A 21,414-nucleotide genomic window follows, 5' to 3' on the forward strand; every position below is an offset into this window, starting at 1 on the left:
CCCTTTCTCCCCCCCCCCTTTCTCCCCCCCCCCCTTTCTCCCCCCCCTTCTCCCCCCCCCTCCCCTTTCTCCCCCTTTCTCCCCTTTCCTCCCTTCCCTCCCCTTTTACCTTTTTTTCCCTCATCCCTTCCCCCCTTTTCCTTTCCCCTTTTACCTTTTCCCTTTCCTCCTTCCTTCTACCCTCTTCCTCCTTCCTCCTTCCGTCCATGCATCTGCTGCCTCTGTGTGAGGTACTCCCATATGCCTCCCTGCCCTGCCCCTTGCCTCTGCATCTCTCAGGACTGGCAGTTCTCACCTGACTTGTCTCACCCCCAGCTGCCTTCCCTTCCCTTCCTGGGGCCCATGTTTCTTAGTTACAAACCATGCACATCACAGCAGGACTACCCCATGGCACAAGCAGACCTCCACACAGCAACCCTGACTCCCAAATAGCTGTTGTCATGGAATTGTTTTGATTGGAAATGACTTCTAAGATTATCAGTTCCAACCTTCAACCCAGCACCACCATGGGCCACTAAACCAAGTCCTAAAGTGCCATCTCCACATATTTCTGGAACACCTCCAGGGATGGGGACTCCACCACCTCCCTGGGCAGCCTCTGCCAATCCCTGACCACTCTTGCAGCAAAGAAAGTTTTTCCTCATCTCCAACCTAACCCTCCCCTGGTGCACTGCTCTTGGAGTAGTTCCTCCTAGGCTTTTGTCCCCATGCAGTTCCCCTGCCACGTTCTTTTGTGTTCTTCTGAAGAATGTGTGAGCTGAGTGATCAGTTTGCTGCCTGATTAGGTTTAATTGCTGTCCCAAGCAAAGGCAATGTAATGTCCCCCACAGCAAACTGCTGGCCAAGCTGTCAGCCCCTGGCTTGGATGGGAGCACACTGCATTGGGTTAGGAACTGGCTGGAGGCTGAGCCCAGAGAGTGGTGGTGAATGGTGCCACAGCCAGCTGGCAGCCAGGCACTACTGGATCAGTGCTGGGCCCCATGCTCTTTAACATCTTTACTGATGATCTGGATGAGGGGGTTGAGTCCATCAGCAGTAAATTTGCTGATGACACCAAGCTGGGGTCAGGAGTTGATCTGCTGGAGGGTAGAGAGGCTCTGCAGAGGGACCTTGACAGGCTGGACAGATGGGCAGAGGCCAAAGGGTAGGAGACTGAACACATCCAAGTGCCAGGTGCTGCACTTTGGCCACAGCAACCCCAGGCAGTGCTACAGGCTGGGGTCAGAGTGGCTTAGAGCAGCCAGGTAGAGAGGGACCTGGGAGTCCTGGTCGATGGTAGGCTGAACATGAGCCTGCAGTGTGCCCAGGCAGCCAAGAAGGCCAATGGCATCCTGGCCTGCATCAGGAAGAGTGTGGCCAGCAGGAGCAGGGAGGTCATTCTGCCCCTGTACACTGCACTGGTTAGGCCACACCTTGAGTCCTGTGTCCAGTCTGGGCCCCTCAGTTTAGGAAAGATGTTGAGATGCTGGAAGGTGTCCAGAGAAGGGCAACAAAGCTGGGGAGGGGTTTGGAGCACAGCCCTGTGAGGAGAGGCTGAGGGAGCTGGGGTTGCTTAGCCTGCAGAAGAGGAGGCTCACGGGAGACCTCATTGCTCTCTGCAACTCCCTGAAGGGAGGTTGTAGTCAGGTGGGGGTTGGTCTCTTCTCCCAGGCAAGCAGCACCAGAACAAGAGGACACAGTCTCAAGCTGTGCCAGGGGAGGTTTAGGCTGGAGGTGAGGAAGAAATTCTTCCCACCAAGAGAGATTGGCCACTGGGATGTGCTGCCCAGGGAGGTGGTGGAGTCACCATCATTGGAGGTGTTCAGGAGGAGACTTGATGGGGTGCTTGGTGCCATGGTTTAGTTGTTTAGGTGGGTTGGATTGGTTGATAGGTGGAATGCAATGATCTTGAAGGTATTCCAACCTAGTCTGGTCTATTCTCTTCTCTTCTCTTCTCTTCTCTTCTCTTCTCTTCTCTTCTCTTCTCTTCTCTTCTCTTCTCTTCTCTTCTCTTCTCTTCTCTTCTCTTCTCTTCTCTTCTCTTCTCTTCTCTTCTCTTCTCTTCTCTTCTCTTCTCTTCTCTTCTCTTCTCTTCTCTTCTCTTCTCTTCTCTTCTCTTCTCTTCTCTTCTCTTCTATTCCTACAGCAAGTAGCCCAAATAACCTGGTCAAGATGCAGCATTAATGAATGGCTGCAAAATCAACTTCTGTCATGCATTGCCACAGGATCAAGATGACATCTGTCAGGTGATGTTTTTACCTTACTCATTCATATCCTATTTTTAAACCAAAGTGTATCAGCAGTTGCATTTCAGTGATGACTTTAAAGACAGCCATTTCCACCTTGCATCCATGGCACTCAAAATGAGCAACTGGCACTCCTGTCACTACATAATTTCTTCTAAAATTGGAGTTTTAAAAATTAATTGAGGTGTTCCAAGTGGTTTTCCTTACAGTTAGAGAAGCACAGTTTGTTCATTTAACACTGAGCTCTGTGTTTCTCTGTAGGAGACAGCAGTGGTCAGTAAAACTCCCTTCTTGCTAGAGTGCAAAGTATGGGTGTCACCTTTTTTTTGTAGTTCAGATGTGTTACCACTGTGCTTTTCCACTAACATAGAACCCTAGATGGTTTGGGGTGGAAGGGACCTCAAAGCTCATCCAGTTCCAACCCCCTGCCATGGGCAGGGACACCTCCCACCAGCCCAGCTTGCTCAAGGCCTCATCCAGCCTGGCCTTGGACATCTCCAGGGAGAAGGCATCCATGACTTCCTTGGGAGTGACAGTGAATCCCAAGCTAAGCATTTGCCAACAGCCTTTGGCCAAGAAGGCCAATGGCATCCTGGCCTGCATCAGGAACAGTGTGGCCAGCAGGAGCAGGGAGGTCATTCTGCTCTGTGCTCAGCACTGGTTAGGCCACACCTTGAGTCCTGTGTCCAGTTCTGGGCCCCTCAGTTTAGGAAGGACATTGAGAGACTTGAAGGTGTCCAGAGAAGGGCAACAAAGCTGGGGAGAGGCCTTGAGCACAGCCCTGTGAGGAGAGGCTGAGGGAGCTGGGGGTGTTCAGCCTGGAGAAGAGGAGGCTCAGGGGAGACCTCATTGCTCTCTCCAACTCCCTTAAGGGAGGTTGTAGCCAGGTGGGGGTTGGTCTCTTCTCCTGGGCAAGCAGCACCAGAACAAGAGGACAGAGTCTCAAGCTGTACCAGGGGAGGTTTAGGCTGGAGGTGAGGAGAAAGTTCTTCACTGAGTGAGTTGTTAGCCATTGAAATGTGCTGCCCAGGGAGGTGGTGAAGTCCCCACCCCTGAAGGTGTTCAAGAGGGGATTGGATGTGGCACTTGGAGCCATGGTTTAGTCATGAGGTCTGTGGTGAGAGGCTGGACTTGATGATCTTTGAGGTCTCTTCCAACCTTGGTGATTCTGTGACTCTGTGAAAATATGCCCTTGTTGCCAAGAAGGTCAGTGGTATCCTGCGGTGCATTGAGGAGAGTGTGTCCATCAAGTCAAGGGAGGTTCTCCTTCCTTCTACTCTGCCCTACTGAGGTCACATATTGAATATGTGTCCAGTTCTGGGCTCTCTAGTTCCAAGAGAGACAGGAATTACTGGAGAGAGTCCATGAGGATGCTGAAGGGTCTGGAACATCTGTGTGATGAGGAAAGGCTGAGAGATGCCGGGCTGGTTAACCTGGAGAACAGGAGGCTAAGATTAAGGTCTATAAATATCTGAGGGGTGGGGGGCAAGAAGAAGGGGCCAGACTCTTTTTGGTGGTGTCCTGTGATAGGACAAGGGGCAATGCACACAAAGAGGACCCCAGGAAGTTCCACCTCAACAAGAGAAGAAACTTCCTTACCGTCAGGCTGGTGGAGCCCTGGAGCAGGCTGCCCAGAGAGGTTGTGGAGTCTCCTTTCAAGACACGCATGGATGCGTTCCTGTGTGAGCTGTCCTAGGTGATCCTGCTTGGGCAGGGGTTGGACTGGACGATCTCCAAAGGTGCCTTCCAGCCCCTACTATTCTGTGCTCTGAAATGTCTTGGTTTAACGAAGCGTGCCTGCTGCTCCCTCGGTCTGTCCAGAGGAGGGAGGCAGAGCCACGTTTTCACGTCGCATTAAGAACAGTGAGCCAGCTGAAAACTCTCCTCCCTGTTCTGCCCAACTTCAGCTCATGGGAGCTTTTATTTGTTGCAGATTCTTTCATCTCCACTAGGCATGTTTTTTTAACTTCGTGATCAAAGCTTTAGCAACTTTAGATCAGCACACTGAGCCAGCAATGTGCTCTCACAGCAAAGAGCCAGCCAGGTCCTGGGCTGATTCCCAGCAGCGTGGGCAGAAGGGTTGGGGGAGAGGATTCTGCCCCTCTGCTCTGCTCTGCTCTGCTCTGCTCTGCTCTGCTGAGACCCCTCCTGCAGTGCTGCAGCCAGCTCTGGAGCCCCCGACACAAGAACATGGAGCTGTTAGAACGGCTCCAGGGGAGGGACACCAAGATGATCAGGCAGCTGGAGCACCTCTGCTGTGAAGACACAGTTGGGGCTGTTCAACCTGGAGATGAGAAGGCACCAGGGAGACTTTAGAGCAGCCTTCCAATACCTGAAGGGGCTACAGGAGAGCTGGGGAGGGACTTTTGACATAGGCTGGGAGTGACAGGACAAGAGGTGATGGCTACAAACTGGAGGAAGCTATCTTTAGGTTAGACACTGGGAGGGCATGTGAGGCACTGAAAAAGGTTGCCCAGAGAAGCTATGGAGGCTCCACACCTGAAGGTATTCCAAGCCAGGTTGTCTGGGGCCTTAGCTGAGAGCCCTGGGGCTGTTTAGTGTGGAGAGGAGAAGACTGAGAGGGGACCTAATCAGTGTGTATCAATATCTGAGGGCTGAGGGTCAGGAAGGAAGGGACAGTGACAGCTTCTGTTCACTTGCACCCTGTGATAGGCAATGGATGGAAACTAAACTACAGTACAGGAGGCTCCACCTCAACATGAGGAAGAACTTTACTGTAAGGATCACAGAGCACTGGAACAGGCTCCCCAGAGAGGGTATGGAGTCTCTTTCTCTCGAGACTTTCAAGCACTGTGTCCCTGCCCAAGGCAGGGGTTTGGCACTGGATATCTATAAGGTCCCTTCCAACTCAAACCACTCTGTGATTCTATAACATACCAAGGACTTACATAAATTGTGATAGGAAGAAGATAGTGTAAGAGTTCAACAGCACCAAGTAACTGCTGATTAGGGATAAAATGCCACAACTGAGATGAGTGAATTCAGATTGGTGACACAGAATCACATGTAGAGCACACATCACCAAGTTCTCATCAGATGACATTTGCTCCAGCAACTTTGATGGGGCTGCAGCATGTAAACACAGAAGGAGAAATGCCATTCTGGGGTGTATTAGAAGGGCTGTGGTTAGCAGGTCAAGAGAGGTTCTCCTCCCCCTCTACTCTGCAGGAGCAGAAAAGTCATTCTGCCCTGTACTCTGCACTGGTTAGGCCACACCTTGAGTCTTGTGTTCAGTTCTGGGCCCCTCAATTTAAGAAGGACATTGAGACACTTGAACATGGCCAGAGAAGGGGAATGAGGCTGGGGAGGGGTCTGGAGCACAGCCCTGTGAGGAGAGGCTGAGGGAGCTGGGGTTGCTTAGCCTGGAGAAGAGGAGGCTCAGGGGAGACCTTCTTGCTCTCTGCAACTCCCTGAAGGGAGGTTGTAGCCAGGTGGGGGTTGGTCTCTTCTGCCAGGCAAGCAGCACCAGAACAAGAGGACACAGTCTCAAGCTGTACCAGGGGAGGTTTAGACTGGATGTTAGGAAGAAGTTCTTCATAGAAAGAGAGATTGGCCATTGTGCTGCCCAAGGAGGTAGTGGAGTCCCCACCCCTGGAGGTGTTTAAGAAGAGGCTGGATGAGGCACTTGGTGCCATGGTTTAGTTGATCAGATGGTGTTGGGTGATAGGTTGGACACAATGATCTCGAAGGTCTTTTCCAACTTGGTTTATTCTATTCTATTCTATTCTATTCTATTCTATTCTATTCTATTCTATTCTATTCTATTCTATTCTATTCTATTCTATTCTATTCTATTCTATTCTATCCTGTTCCATTCCGTTCCATTCTGTTCTACCCTGGTGAAGCCACATCTGGAATACTGTGTCCTGCTCTGGGCTCCTCAGTTCAAGGGCCTCAGGGAAACGCTTGAGAGAGTCCAGTGCAGACCCACAAAGCTGCTGCTGGCAGTGGAACATCTCCCTGTGAGGACAGCTGAGGGAGCTGGGGCTCCTTAGCCTGGAGCAGAGGGCTGCCCTCATTCCTGTTGATACAGATGTGCAGGGCAGTGTGGGGAGGATGGAGCCAGGCTCTGCTAAGGGATGCCCAAGGACAGGACAAGGGGCACTGGGGACAAGCTGCAGCAGAGGAGGTGCCACAGGAGGAAATTTTTGCACTGTGAGGGTGAGAGAACGCTGGAGCAGGCTGCCCAGAGAGGCTGTGGAGTCTCATCTGGAGCCATTCAAAACCCACCTGCACATGTTCCTGTGTGACCTGCCCTGGGTGATCCTGCAGGGGGGTTGGACTCAATAATCTTTTGAGGACCCTTGCTACACCTAACATTCTGGGATCCTGTGAAGTCAGAACTGAATCAGAAATAAGTGAAATATACAGAACTAATTAAAATACAAGAACCAAAACATTGGAGTAAAGTAGCAGCAGCCCTGCCTGGCTTTACACAGAGCAGTGTGAGCAGGAGGCTGGATTTGCAACTTCTCTTCTATATAAAAAAAAGAGGAAGATGAAGGAAAATAAGGACAATGACCTCAGTTCTGTGTTTTGGTTTGGTGCAGGACTTTCCTCTCTTGAGGCTCTGCCAGTCCTGTAGCTTTGTCTCAATAATAGCTCAGTGAGAACACTTTGCTATAGTAACTTATCAACAAACCACAGAGTTTTCTCTGCTACTCCAATTCCTCTCTACAGCCACTGTAAATCTCACTCTGGGCTATCCAAGAAAGAGCACACATCCACATGGAGTGGTTCAGCTGATTTCAGTTTCACAATGATGTGTCCTGAGGTATAAACTGATGTTGATGAGCAGTAAGGTTTGCAGCTATAGGCCCTGCACAGGAAGACAAATTATCATTTTGGAACTAAACCCAAACCAAGCTGATTCCATCCTAAAACCTTGAGTCCTGTGTCCAGTTCTGGGCTCCTCAGGTTAGGAAGGAGGTTGAGATGCTGGAAGGTGTCCAGAGAAGGGCAACAAAGCTGGGGAGGGGTCTGGAGCACAGCCCTGTGAGGAGAGGCTGAGGGAGCTGGGGATGCTTAGCCTGGAGAAGAGGAGGCTCAGGGGAGACCTTCTTGCTGTCTGCAACTCCCTGAAGGCAGGTTGTAGCCAGGAGGGGGTTGGTCTCTTCTGCCAGGCAAGCAGCACCAGAACAAGAGGACACAGTCTCAAGCTGCACCAGGGGATGTTTAGGCCGGATGTGGGGAGAAAGTTCTCCCCAGCAAGAGAGATTGGCCACTGGGATGTGCTGCCCAGGGAGGTGGTGGAGTCCCCACCCCTGGAGGTGTTTAAGAGGGGATTGGATGTGGCACTTGGTGCCATGGTTTAGTTGATCAGATGGTGCTGGGTGACAGGTTGGACTTGATGATCTCTGAGGTGTTTTCCAACCTGGTTAATTCTATTCTATTCTGAACCAACAAATGTTTAGTGTGTGTGCATATATATAACATTATGATATTTATCATTATCATTTTATTATTTTATTCCTTTTACTTGTCTGTCATTTATTTATTTTTATTTAATTTCAATTATTTTATTATTATAGTGATTATAATCTATTTTAGTATTCATTTATTATATTGTATATATATCATATACATTAAATAACCCTAAGTCTTGGTCTAAAATGATATCTCTGGTAAGACTAAGGAGAAGTGTAGATAGAAGTGACTTAAGCCTTGGTTAAGAGCATTTCTTCTCTTTCAGCCACAGCCCAGCTGTGTGTGGATCTTCTGTAGAGCCAGAGAAATCCAAGAGCTTCCCCATGAAGCAGGAAGTACTTAGTGCTGGCAGGTTTTAGGAGCCTCCTGGCTGATGAGGATCAGTGAACTCTCACATTTGGTCCTGCCATACCTGAATTCAGATGGAAAAAGCATCTTAAAATGAGCAGGTCCAGAGAAGAGCAACGATGCTGGGGAAGGGTCTGGAGAAGAGGGCTGGGGAGGAGCAGCTGAGGGAGCTGGGGGTGTTGAGTGTGGAGAAGAGGAGGCTGAGGGAGACCTCATTGCTCTCTACAGCTCCCTGAGAGGAGGTTACAGTGCGGTGGAGGTTGATCTCTTCTCCCTAGTATCAGGTTATATAAGTAAAGGAAAGGGCCTGAAATGGTGCCAGGAGAGGTTTAGGTTGGAGATTAGGAAAAATTCCTTTGCTGCAAGAATGGTCAGGGATTGGAACAGGCTGCCCAGGGAGGTGGTGGAGTCTCCATCCCTGGTGATGTTTAAGAAAAGTGTGGCCACCTTTTGGGACAAGGTTTAATGGCCATGGTGGTGCTGGGTTGCTGGTTGGACTCAGTGGGCCATGGTTTAATGGCCATGGTGGTGTTGGGTTGCTGGTTGGACTCAGTGGGCCATGGTTTAATGGCCATGGTGGTGTTGGGTTGCTGGTTGGACTCAGTGGGCCATGGTTTAATGGCCATGGTGGTGTTGGGTTGCTGGTTGGACTCAGTGGGCCATGGTTTAATGGCCATGGTGGTGCTGGGTTGCTGGTTGGACTCAGTGGGCCATGGTTGAATGGCCATGGTGGTGTTGGGTTGCTGGTTGGACTCAATGGGCCATGGTTTAATAGCCATGGTGCTGTTGGGTTGTTGGTTGGACTCAGGGGGGCATGGTTTAATGGCCATGGTGGTGTTGGGTTGCTGTTTGGACTCAGTGGGCCATGGTTTAATGGCCATGGTGGTGTTGGGTTGCTGGTTGGACTCAGTGGGCCATGGTTTAATGGCCATGGTGATGTTGGGTTGCTGGTTGGACTCAATGGGCCATGGTTGAATGGCCATGGTGGTGTTGGGTTGCTGGTTGGACTCAGTGGGCCATGGTTTAATGGCCATGGTGCTGTTGGGTTGCTGGTTGGACTCAGTGGGCCATGGTTTAATGGCCATGGTGATGTTGGGTTGCTGGTTGGACTCAATGGGCCATGGTTGAATGGCCATGGTGGTGTTGGGTTGCTGGTTGGACTCAGTGGGCCATGGTTTAATGGCCATGGTGCTGTTGGGTTGCTGGTTGGACTCAGTGGGCCATGGTTTAATGGCCATGGTGGTGTTGGGTTGCTGTTTGGACTCAATGGGCCATGGTTTAATGGCCATGGTGGTGTTGGGTTGCTGGTTGGACTCAATGATCTTAGAGGGCTTTTCCAACCAAAATAATTCCATGACTCCATGACCACTAGACCAATTCTTGTCCCTTTCCAAGTCTGACATAATTTCCTGAAGGTTTTCCCTTAGTTCCTCCCTGGATAAACTACTACCAGCCTAGGTGAGCTGTGCAGAGGCACAAAGGGGTGTAAGGGAGGTGCTGCTGCGCTGGCTCAGCTCCAAACTGTAGCCTGGAAAATGAGAACTGCTCAACATCCTGGCTTGCCTAGCTGCTAGTGGTGACATCAACCACAACTGTATTTATTTTCTTTCAAGCAATGAAGTGTGGCATTATTTCAACATTTCCAGCTGAAAGACTCCCAGTCATTTGGGTTAGCTGCCCGCAGCCATGAGTTCAACCAGAAGATTACACACTGCACCCAGCTGAAGCTCCCTCCCTAAGTCACTCTCTCCTCAGGAAGTCCTTACCTTACAGCTTCAGATTCTGGAGTCAGTGCCCCATTGCCCCATCCCAGAATATTCCTAGAATGGTTTGGGTTGAAAGGGACCTTCAAGATCATCCAGTTCCAACCCCACTGCCATGGGCAGGGACACCTCCCACCAGCCCAGCTTACTCAAGGCCTCATCCAGACTGGTCTGGAACACCTTCAGGGAGGAGGTAGCCACAGCCTCCCTGGGCAACCTGTGCCAGTGTCTCATCATTGTCACTGCAAAGGATTTCTTCCTAACCTCCAGTCAAAATCTGCCCTCCTCCAGCACAAAGCCATTGCTCCTCATCCTCTCACTCCCAGCCCTTGGCAAAAATCCCTCCCCAGGTCCCCTACAGCACTCTTCATGTACTGGAAGGCTGCTCTAAGGTCCCCCCTGGAGCCTTCTCTTCTCCAAGGTGAACAGCCCCAGCTGCTGCACTGCAAGTGCTGAGCTCCTTCTCTGTGATTTTAGGGGACCTTCCCTGTACTCTGCCCTGCTGAGACCACACCTGGAGCACTGCGTCCAGTTCCGGAGCCTCTGTGCCAGGAAGGCTCTGGAGGTGCTGGAAGGTGTCCAGAGAAGGACCACGAGGAGGAGCAGAGGGCTGGAGCTGCTCTGCTATGGAGACAGCCTGAGAGAGTTGGTGGTGTGCAGTGTGGAGAGAAGGCTCCAAGAAGACCTTCCTGTGGCCTTCCAGACTCTGAAGAGGGCTACAAGAAAGCTGGGGAGGGACTTTTGAGAGTGTCAGGGAGTGATAGGACTGGGGGGGATGGAGCAAAACTAGAAATGGGGAGATTGAGATTGGATGTGAGGAAGAAGTTGTTCCCAATGAGGGTGGTGAGAGCCTGGCACAGGTTGCCCTAGTAGGTGGTAGAAGCCTCACCCCTGGAGGTTTTTAAGCCATCACCTATCACTCCAAGCTCTTGTCAAAGGTCCCTCCCCACCTTTCTTGCAGTCCCCTTCAGGCACTAGAAGGCTGTTCTAAGGTCTCCCTGGAGTCTTCTCCAGGCTGAACAACCCCAACTCTCTCAGCCTGTCCCCACAGGGGAAGTGCTCCATCCCTCTGATCATCTTCGTGGCCTCCCCTGGACCTGCCCCAGTGGTTTGATGTCCTTCTTGTGTCTCACCAGAGCAGGGTAGAGGATGTCAAATACACTACTGCCCTGTGCAAACCACTGGCAGGATGGTTCAGTGGATTCTGTGCAAGGCTGCTTGCCAGTGCATTCAGCCCTGCCACGGGAAGTGGTTCATGCTTTCTGCATCACTTATTTCAGCAGGGTATCTTGAAAAGGAAAGATGAAAAAGCTCAAAAAGATATGAGATATGCTGAAAACAGAAAGAACAATTGATCTCAGCAAGTCTTTTTTTCTCCTTTCCACACTTCAAAGCCCAAAACACACTGGGTGAGTGCTGTGGGTGTGCAAGGAGGCAAGACATCTGCAAAAGATACACTCCTTGAAGACACTGGAAGCAGAGGGAGTGTGGTGATCCCGACCAGGAGACCACTGTACATCCAGGTCAATGATCTGGTGTACACTTCACCTGAGTAGGTCCAGGGCTGGGCTGTGCTGCCTTCAGAATTGTGTTATGGTGCACAGAGCCCTTAGAACCACAGAACTGTTGAGGCTGGAAGAGACTTTTGGAATCATCAAGTCCAACCACTCCCCTGGTGCTCACAATCCCACCATAGCTGCTGAGCCACTGCCACTAAACCACATCCTTCAGCACCACATCCAGGAGTGTTTTAAATACCTCCAAGGATACCTCCACCTCTCTTGGCAGTCTGTTCCAACACTTGATAACCATTTCCATGAAGACATTTTTCCTAATATCCAACCTGAACCTGCCCTGGCACAACTTGAGGCCATTTCCTCTTGTCCTGTCACAGGTTGCAACCCACCCCGACTCCAACCTCCTCTGTGGGAGCTGGGGCAATGAGGTCTTCCCTCATCCTCCTCTTCTGAAGGCTAAACAACATCAGTTCCCTCAGCTGCTCCTCCTAAGACTTGTGTTCAAAGCCCTTCACCACCTTAGTTGCTCCTCTTTGCCAGGAGAATCAATCCCACCAGCTCCTCCTCATGGAGAAGGCAGCTCTCCCTTGGTGCAGGCAATTACACCACTTGTGTGGCCTTGGCTTTAGGTGATCTCAAGGGAATGTCTTTTATGAACAGCTGTTTCCTTGTAAGAAAATTAAAACAGCTTGAATGACCAAGGAGGAGCTTCCCTCATAGGATCACAGGATGTTAGGGGTTGGAAGGGACCTCCAAAGATCATCAAGTCCAACCTCCCTGCCAGAGCAGGACCATAGAATCCAGCACAGGTCACACAGGAGCACATCCAGATGGGGCTTGAAAGTCTCCAAAGAAGGAGATTCCACAACCTCTCTGGGCAGCCTGCTCCAGGGCTCTGTGACCCTCACAGTGGAGAATTTCCAAGGATGAGATCCATGGATTGGATCTGTGCAGTGTGCCATGGGAGAAGTCCATCCAGGGTCAGTCATAGAATCATAGAATCATAGAATCAGTCAGGGTTGGAAGGGACCACAAGGATCATCTAGTTCCAACCCCCCTGCCAGGGGCAGGGACACCCCACACTAGAGCAGGCTGCCCAGAGCCTCATCCAGCCTGGGCTTAAACACCTCCAGGGATGGGGCCTCAACCACCTCCCTGGACAACCCATTCCAGGGCTTCACCACTCTCATGGGGAAGAACTTCCTCCTCACCTCCAGCCTGAATCTCCCCACCTCCAGCTTCATTCCATTCCCCCTAGTCTTATCACTCCCTGAGATCCTGAGCAGTCCCTCCCCAGCCTTCTTTGGAGCCCCCTTCAGATACTGGAAGGCCACAATGAGGTCACCTGGGAGCCTTCTCTTCTCCAGACTGAACAGCCCCAACTCTTTCAGTCTGTCCTCACAGGAGAGGTGCTCCAGCCCTCTGCTCATCCTCCTGGCCCTTCTCTGGACACCTTCCAGCACCTCCAGATCCCTCTTGTAATAGGGGCTCCAGAACTGGAGTACTCCAGGTGGGGTCTCAGCAGAGCTGAGTAGAGGGGGAGAATCCCCTCCCTTGCCCTGCTGGCCACACTTCTCTAAATGCTATCTGTGTTTTCCTGCTCTGTTCTGCCTTTTAAAAAGAGTAATTTGATGAAGCCATCTGTTGCCAAGCCTTTTGCCCTGAGAGTCAGAGAAAAACCCTGTACTGTCCCTACTCTGTGGTGCAGACCAGCGAGCTCCAGTATGACTGGAGACTGGCTGAAGGGCAAACTCAGTGCTGCATTGCAATGGGTTATAGAGCAGGGAGATGCCCAGGCTGCCATTTTATTACAAAAATGATAGTAGGCATGAGGGAATGTTTTATATCTGTACATATATGTAGCATTTGTATACACAGAATACAAAACAGGCTCCTTGATTTCATTGTGAGGTTGCTCGGCGCAGTTAGGGTATTGTGAAAGATCGCTCAAAGCCAGGAGCAAGAGGAAGAGAGAAAGGGCAAGCAGTCAGCCAGAGTGACATGGCCCAGAGCATAAGGAAAGATATGGATGTGGGCATGAAATGCCCAATGCTCTGAAAGTGAGGACAGCAACTTGAAGACCTGCTCCTAAAGAAAGTCAATCAGATGTCAGATCATACAATCATAGGATGCAAGGAAGGGACAGTTCTGGGCTCCTAAGTTTAAGAAGGACATTAAGACACTTGAAGGTGTCCAGAGAAGGGCAACAAAGCTGGGGAGAGGCCTTGAGCACAGCCCTGTGAGGAGAGGCTGAGGGAGCTGGGGTTGCTTAGCCTGGAGAAGAGGGGGCTCAGGGGAGACCTCATTGCTGTCCACAACTCCCTGAAGGGAGGTTGTAGCCAGGTGGGGGTTGGTCTCTTCTCCCAGGCAGGGCACCAGAACAAGAGGACACAGCCTCAAGCTGTGCCAGGGGAAGTTTCGGCTGGAGGTGGAGAGAAAGTTCTTCCCAGAGAGAGTTGTTAGCCAATGGAATGTGCTGCCCAGGGAGGTGGTGGAGTCCCCATCCCTGGAGGTGTTCCAGAGGGGATTGGATGTGGCACTTGGAGCCATGGTTTAGTCATGAGGTCTGTGGTGACAGGTTGGACTTGATGATCTTTGAGGTTTCTTCCAACCTTGGTGATTCTGTGATTCTATGTGACCTTTAAAGGTCACCTAGTCCAACCCTCTACAGGAAGCAGGGACTTCTCCAGCTGGATCAGGGTTGCTCAGAGCCCCATCAAGCCTGACCTTGAATATCTCCAGGGGCAGGGCCTCAGTCACTTCCCTGGGCAACATGTTCCAGTGTTCCACCACCCTCATAGTAAAGAACCTCTTTCTAATGTCCAATCTAAAGCAACCGTCCTCCAGTTTCAAACCATTGTCCTTTGCCCTGTCACTACAAGCCCTTGTCAAAAGTCCCTACCCAACTCCCTGTAGTTCCTTTCAGGCGCTGGAAGGCTGCTCTAGGGTCTCCCCAGATCCTTCTCTTCTCCACGTTGAGCAGACCCAACTCTCTCAGCCTGTGGTCACAGCAGAGGTGATTCAGCCTTCTCATAATCTTTGTGGGCCTCCTCTGGACCTACTCCATGAGGTCCATGTCCTTGTGTTGTGATGTCAAGGGCTGGACTGTATGATCTTCAAGGTCTCTTCCAACCAAGACATATTCTGTGACTCTGTGTTGAAGGCCCCAGAGCTGGACACAGTACTCCCAGTGAAGTTACACCACAGACCTCATATACTTGTTGCTGAAGAATGCCTGGAAGCAGATCCCTTAATTAACTGATTTAAATCAATGAAAAGGAGGAGAAGTCCAAAGATGGGGGTGGAACTGCTCCTTTTCTTCTTTTGGTACTTCATTGTAAAAACATTAAAAACATAGGGAGCTGTAGAGAGCACAGAAAAATGCAGCGTGCCTCATTATCTATGGCTCAAGAGTTTCACAACAATTGCTCAGGTTGAAACCTGCCCACTTTTGGAGCAGCAGTTTCACCCTAATCATTTGAGATAGTTTCTCATGGCACCTGTGGCTCCTGCCCTGCCTTTGCAGCGCTCCTTCTGCATGTGACATAGCCTCAGTCATGCCTCAACACTGCAGAGCTTCCCAGCTTCCTCCAGCAGTTCCTGCAGGATATCAAAGGTGCTTTGTGGGAGCTTTCAAAGTGCAAAACCCCTCTCGGGTGCTAGAGGCAGAAGTCCAAGGGGCTGGCTGCTGGCTTCAGGTGAAAGGCAGAGAATAGAATAGAATAGAATAGAATAGAATAGAATAGAATAGAATAGAATAGAATAGGACCAGCCCAGACCAGGTTGGAAGAGACCTTCACGATCATCGCGCCCAACCTATCATCCACCACCACCTAATCAACTAAACCATGGCACCAAGCACCCTATCAAGTCTCCTAAACACCTCCAATGATGGCGACTCCACCACCTCCCCGGGCAGATCAGGAGATGGTTAAGGGTGGGCCACCGGGTCTTGAAGCAAGGGGTGTTTCACTTTTTGTCCTCAGCAGCAGCAAAGCCCTCACTCTTAGGTCCCTTTTGCCGTGCAGCCGTGGCAGCAGTGTGTGTGTGCACAGCCGCCACGGACTCGCACGTCTGTGTACAAGAGTGGTCCTGAGGACAGCCTTTCCCCCTCCAGCAGCACGGCACTACTCCGCTTCGTCGGTGCCTTCGTCTTCCCACCGCCTTCTCCGTCCCCCCCGGCTCCGCAGCTGCCCTCAGGAGAGCCGGGAGGGAAACGGAGCGGGGAGGTCTCCGTAGCGCTCAGGGCAGAGGGGAGCCAAAGCCGCGCACCCAGCAGCAGCTGTGGCTGCGGCAGGCGGAGCCAGGCGAGAGCAGGGCAGTGCCCGGGGCAGCCCCGGGGCGGACGCCACCTGCTGTGCCAGACTCCCTTCCCTCAGATCCGAGCGGGCGCACAGCCCTCGGCGGCGCCCTGCTTTCCCCCTCCCAGCTCTCCGGGCAGCCCACGGCGAGGCGCGGGTCCAGCCCCAGGGATACTGAGCGACCTGCGGCGGGGTGGGGCCCAGGCGGCCAGAGCCAGCGCGGCGGGCCGGGGCCGGGGCCGGGCGGGAAGGTGGGCGGAGCTGTGGCGGGGCCCGCCCTGCGCGGCGGGGGGGAGCGGCCCGCGGAGCACAGGCACAGCCGCCGCCGCCGGTCACGTGCGGGGCCGGTGCGTAGAACACGGCGGGAGGGAGGGGCGGGAGCGGGAGGTTGGGGGCCAGCCGTGGCGGGAGCTGCGCGGAGCGGTGAGGAGCGGCGCGGCCGGGCTGGTAGCGGGCAGCTCCCGCCGCCCCGGGCGTCTTGTGTTCCGTACAGCGGGCTCGGGGTGGGGGGGGAGAGGACGGCGGCGCAGAGGAACGGCGGGAGGGGCTTTGCTGTTGCTATTGCTGCTGTTGGCTCTCTTCTGGTCCCTTCCCCCCGGGCCGGCGGGGAAGGGAGCGTCGAGTTCACCGGGAGCCGGCTGCCGGGCCGGCCTGCGGGAGGGCTGCGTGTCTCCGCCGAGCCGCCTGCCCCGCAGGAGCCTGGCTTGCTGGCTGCCGGCAACGTGTCTGGGCGTGGGGGCGTCGCAGCTTTCCCCTCTCAAAGCTTCTCAGGGCATGAGCCGGGGAGCCGTGCTGTGGGGCGGCCCAAAGTAAGGCGCAGGTAGAGGCTGAGGAGCCGGAGCAGGAGCAGCCTTGGTAGCTGGGTCTGTGTGTGAGCTCTGGCCTTGCGAAACGCAGCGGGGGCCACGCTGGGGGTGGCCCTGTCCTCTCCCTGCAGCAGCCCCATAGCCGCGGCCGAGGCGTGGGTCGGTGTCATCCCCCCTGAGCACACCTTTCCCATAGGCAAGAGGTGCCGTTGCTGTGACCCATGAGCCTGTCCTCTTAGAAAAGTGTTTTAATTGTCGGTACTGAAGGGAACCTCTCGGTTCCGGGCGGGCACGGAGTGCTTCAGTTCCAACTGTGAAGTTGTTGGAGCTGCTGATCCGGTGGGGTCCCGCACGGGCTGTGCTAAAGCTCATTCAGGGCACCTGGGCTGAGAGAAAGGCTTTTGCATAACCGAACTAGACTGTGGGCAGAGGAGAGCCAGGAGGTGCCAAAGGATGGGGATTAGTTTTAATAGCCATTGCCTCGGCAGCGGTATTGGACGGCTATTGTGTTACTGCAGCTGTGCTAATTGCTGCCGAGCAGAGGGTAACTGCGTTTGAGCTTCCACGTGAGGTGCCATGGGACTGTGCCACACAAGCATGTTCAACTTCCAGAACCCCTTAGCTGAAGGTTAAAATAACTGCTTGTAGATAGCATCACTCGTGCTTCTAGTACTGCAACTCTCTCTTCCTGGAGCAGCTCCTGTCAGTGAGTTGTGTGGCACTGGAGACAGGTTCTGTCTGTCCGTGTGGTTTGGTGCAGTTTGTCCTCCTCCTACAAACATCGCTGTAGTGTGTGCGTGCTGGGACATGTGAGAAGCCTCCTTCTCCTACCGGAATCTAGTTTTCATTGCTAGAGGGGTGTCTCTTGAAATACAGCCAGTGCTGTGCTTTTTTCCCTACCTTGTCACGAAGAGAGAGCTTCCTGTGAGACCTGTGGCTCCTGACTCAGAGCCTTAACGCAAGATTGGGCAGTGCCAGGGCCACTTCAGCTGCTGGTTGAGCTGCAGCAGAGTCAGACCCAGCCACGTTCTGCTTAGTGTGCATCGATTGTCACTGTGTGCATGGCAGGAGGCCTCAGCAAGAGAAGACCTCGAAGCAAAAGCAAATGGGTCTTCTCAATAGTGCTGCTCTGTGGTCAGGGACAAGAGGCTGAGGGGAGACCTTGCTCTACAACTGCCTTGAAAGGAGGCTGCGGTAGGGTGGGGGTTGGTCTTTACCCCAGTATCAGGTGACAGGATGAGAGGAAATGGCCTGAAATTGTGCCAGGGGAGATTAGGACAAATTCCTTTGCTGCAAGAGTCATTTGGGATTGGAACAGACTGCCCAGGGAAGTGGTAGAGTCTCCATCCCTGGAGGCGTTCAAGAAAGGTGTAGTCATGGCACTGTTGGATGTGGTTGAATTGTTGTGGAGGTGTTAGGTTGATGGTTGGACTGGATGGTCTCAAGAGGTTTTTTTTCAACTGAAACAATTCTATGGCTCTGTAGTGCTTTAGATCTTTGTAGGCTGCTTTGAGAAACAAGCATCTCCTTTGCTTGGGCTCGCCTAGTAGTTGAATAAAGTTGGTAGTCTGTGTATCAGTGGTTAAGTGGCCTTTTGTAATTAAGTGTTCTGCAGAACTGCCTTAGGCAGCTGTGCAGGCAGAACAGTCACCTGGGCTCTGCTCTGTGTTGGAAACAACCCCTGTGTGAAGGAGGACACTGCAGACGGATGCCTGCTCTCTTAAGTGGCCAGTAGCTTTCCATGTAGGCACCACAATTCATGTAGACTGACCTCCTGCTGTGGCTGATAAATCCCAACTAAGCAACTGAGTTTCTCCCTTGGTGCTGATAGTCTGGCTGTCCAGCTGTGGGATCCCCAAGACAGGAGACATAGACCTGTGTCCAGAGAAGGGCAACGAGGCTGGGGAGAGGCCTTGAGTACCTGCTCTGTGAGGAGAGGCTGAGGGAGCTGGGGCTGCTTAGCCTGGAGAAGAGGAGGCTCAGGGGAGACCTCATTGCTCTCTACAACTACCTGAAGGGAGGTTGTAGCCAGGAGGGGCTTGGTCTCTTCTCCCAGGGAAGCAGCACCAGAACAAGAGAACACAGTCTCAAGCTGTGCCAGGGTAGGTTTAGGCTGGAGGTGAGGAGAAAGTTCTTCACTGAGAGAGTTGTTAGCCTTTGGAATGTGCTGCCCAGGGAGGTGGTGGAGTCACCATCCCTGGAGGTATTCAAAAAGGGATTGGATGTGGCACTTGAAGCCATGGTTTAGTAGTCATGAGGTCTGTGGTGAGAGGTTGGACTTGATCCTTGAGGTCTCTTCCAATCTTATTGATTCTGTGATGAGGAGAGGTGCTCCAGCCCTCTGATACAAAGACAGGCTGAAAGAATTTGGACTGTTCAGCCTGGAGAAGGCTGCAGGGAGACCTTACAACCACATTTCAATATCTGAAGGGGACCTGCAGGCAGGCTGGGGAGGCACTGTTTAGAAGAGTGTGTAGTGGTAGGATGAGGGCAATGGTTTGAAACTGGAGCAGGGCTGATGTAGGTTGGACATCAGGAGGAAGTTCTGCACAGTGAGGGTGGTGAAATGCTGGAAGAGGTTATCCAGAGAGGTGGTTGAGGCCCCATCCCTGGAGACATTCAAGATCAGACTTGCTGTGGCCCTGGGCAGCCTGCTCTAGTTGGAGGTGTCCCTGCTGCCTGCAGGAGGGTTGCACAAGATGCCCTTTGAGGGTCCCTTCCAACTTGATGCAGTCTGTGAACCAGTACCTCAAAACTGGGGAGGTTTGGAGCTCTCTTGGTGGGTTGTGTGGCTAGACAAACTCCTGTCTGCAGGGCAGTGCAGGGTGCAGTTGTGAGCATGTAATGTTTGAGTGTCTCTATTGATTCCTGCCCATATTCTGAAGTTGCTCCTCAGACTTTGGTGGTTACTCATCTCCATTTTAGAGTAAATCCTGTTGCTTGAAAGTGTTTTCAGGGTTATACTAAGTCCTGTGAGGAGCCCCTTTGCTGTCAGCTTCATTTAGGCATTTCATTTAACTTACTATTAGCTGCTACTTTAGGTTCTGTATTGCTTGTCTGATGAGTAACTGCACTCAGATTCATTTCCCAGCCTTAGCTGTAGGAGCATTTTTCAGGCAAATGATCCTTCTAACCATGACTAATAGCCAGGCACTCATTCTTCTGCATCACTGCATGCTTCAAGCTTAACAAAGTGTGTTTGAAACCAAAGGCTTAGCCTAAACAGCAGTCTGTGGGGACTAGCTGGTGAAGCAGACAGACCCTTCTTAGCCATCTTACCGTGTGTGTCACCACTATTTGCTGGAAGAGCACAAACAAGTCAGTGATTTTTTTTTTTAAACCCAGTGATTAGCTGGGAGAGGGGAGGAAAATCAAGGCAGTAATTTCACACAGTGATTCAGCTTTCTGGGTGCTTTGGGCTGCTTGGGATTCTGCTGGTGTCCGTCGCTGGCCTCGCTGCCTGCGAGAGTTGTGTGTTTGGATCAGCCTCTTGGTTGCCTTCCCAAGCAGTCTTGCCTTCCTGCTCATCACTAGCAGGTGGGAACTGCAGGTCCTTGATGTGGTGAAAGTGCATTGCTGTTCAGACCTGCTGTGTGCGTGGGATGTTGACAAATGACGGAGGGTAGTGATAGGAGAGGGTTCCTCTCATCTGAGGCAGCTGAGAGATCACCAGAGAAATACTGAGTGGGTGGGGGTGAAAAAGAAGGATGAGCTTTGCTCTTTTGTTTCTTCCCTCCAATCTCTGATGAGGTCAGCAAAAGGAGCTCTAACTATCCTCCTAGCTTGTGTCTGATTCTCTCACTCAGCTTCAGGGAAAGTATTGCAGACTGATATGGAGGTGCTGGAAGGTGTCCAGAGAAGGGCCAGGAGGATGAGCAGAGGGCTGGAGCACCTCTCCTGTGAGGACAGACTGAAGGAGTTGGGGCTGTTCAGTCTGGAGAAGAGAAGGCTCCCAGGTGACCTCATTGTGGCCTTCCAGTATCTGAAGGGGGCTACAGGAAGGCTGGGGAGGGACTGCTCAGGATCTCAGGGAGTGATAGGACTAGGGGGAATGGAATGAAGCTGGAGGTGGGGAGGAAGTTGTTCACCATGAGAGTGGTGAAGCCCTGGAATGGGTTGTCCAGGGAGGTGGTTGGGGCCCCATCCCTGGAGGTGTTTAAGCCCAGGCTGGATGAGGCTCTGGGCAGCCTGATCTAGTGTGAGGTGTCCCTGCCCATGACAGGGGGGGTGGAGCGAGATGATCCTTGTGGTCCCTTCCAACCCTCACTGATACTATGATAATACATCATGATGTTTGATTTTCATCTTTCTCTAGACACTGATAGAACTGATGGAGGAAAAATATACCTGCCCCAGTAACAACCAACTGTGCTGTGTTGCCTCAGACAAGTGGATAGACTCCTGTCTAAAGGAGAAGGTGGCTTCAGGGCTCAAAGGATTACTAGAAGACTAGGGCTGTTTTGTTTCCTAGTGGAATTGAGAAGCAACACTAAGAGTTTTGGCTGTGCAGTGCTTTTGTATCCTGTGTCTGTGGTAGATTGCTGGTGTCTGATCCAGTCTGTTCTGAAATGTGTCCAGTTCTGTGGCCCCCAGCACAGGAAATATTTGGAACTGTTGGAGCAGACCCTGAGGAGGCCACAAAGAGGATCAGAGGGCTGGAGAACCTCTGCTGTGAAGACAGGCTGAGAGAGTTGGGGCTGTTCAGCCTGGAGAAGGGAAGGCTGCAGGGAGACCTTAGAGCAGCCTTCCAGTACCTGAAGGGAGCTACAGGAGAGCTGGGGAGGGACTTTGGATAAGCACTGAGAGTGACACAACAAGGGACAATGGCTTTGAGCTGCAAAAGGGGAGACTGAGACTGGAGATGAGGAAGAAATTCTTTGCAGTGAGGGTGGTGAGACTCTGGCACAGGCTGCCCAGGGAGGCTGTGGGTGATGCCTTCTCCTTTGATGTGTTCAAGGCCAGGTTGGATGAGGCCTTGAGCAACCTGGCCTGGGAAGAGGTGTCCC

General features: G+C 52.3%; 1 protein-coding gene across 1 annotated transcript in view; it reads left to right on the plus strand.

The window, feature by feature from the left end:
- The first annotated feature begins 15,873 nt into the window (after positions 1-15,873).
- Positions 15,874-21,414, plus strand: part of OSBPL1A (oxysterol binding protein like 1A) — a 113,680-nt gene continuing 108,139 nt past the window's right edge. Inside the window, exon 1 of the mRNA XM_054179673.1 lies at positions 15,874-15,949. The gene's annotated coding sequence lies outside the window, so the exon portion shown is untranslated. The remainder of the gene's footprint in view (positions 15,950-21,414) is intronic.

Source organism: Dryobates pubescens, chromosome 3, assembly GCF_014839835.1.
Source record: "Dryobates pubescens isolate bDryPub1 chromosome 3, bDryPub1.pri, whole genome shotgun sequence".
NCBI classification, from domain to species: domain Eukaryota; kingdom Metazoa; phylum Chordata; class Aves; order Piciformes; family Picidae; genus Dryobates; species Dryobates pubescens.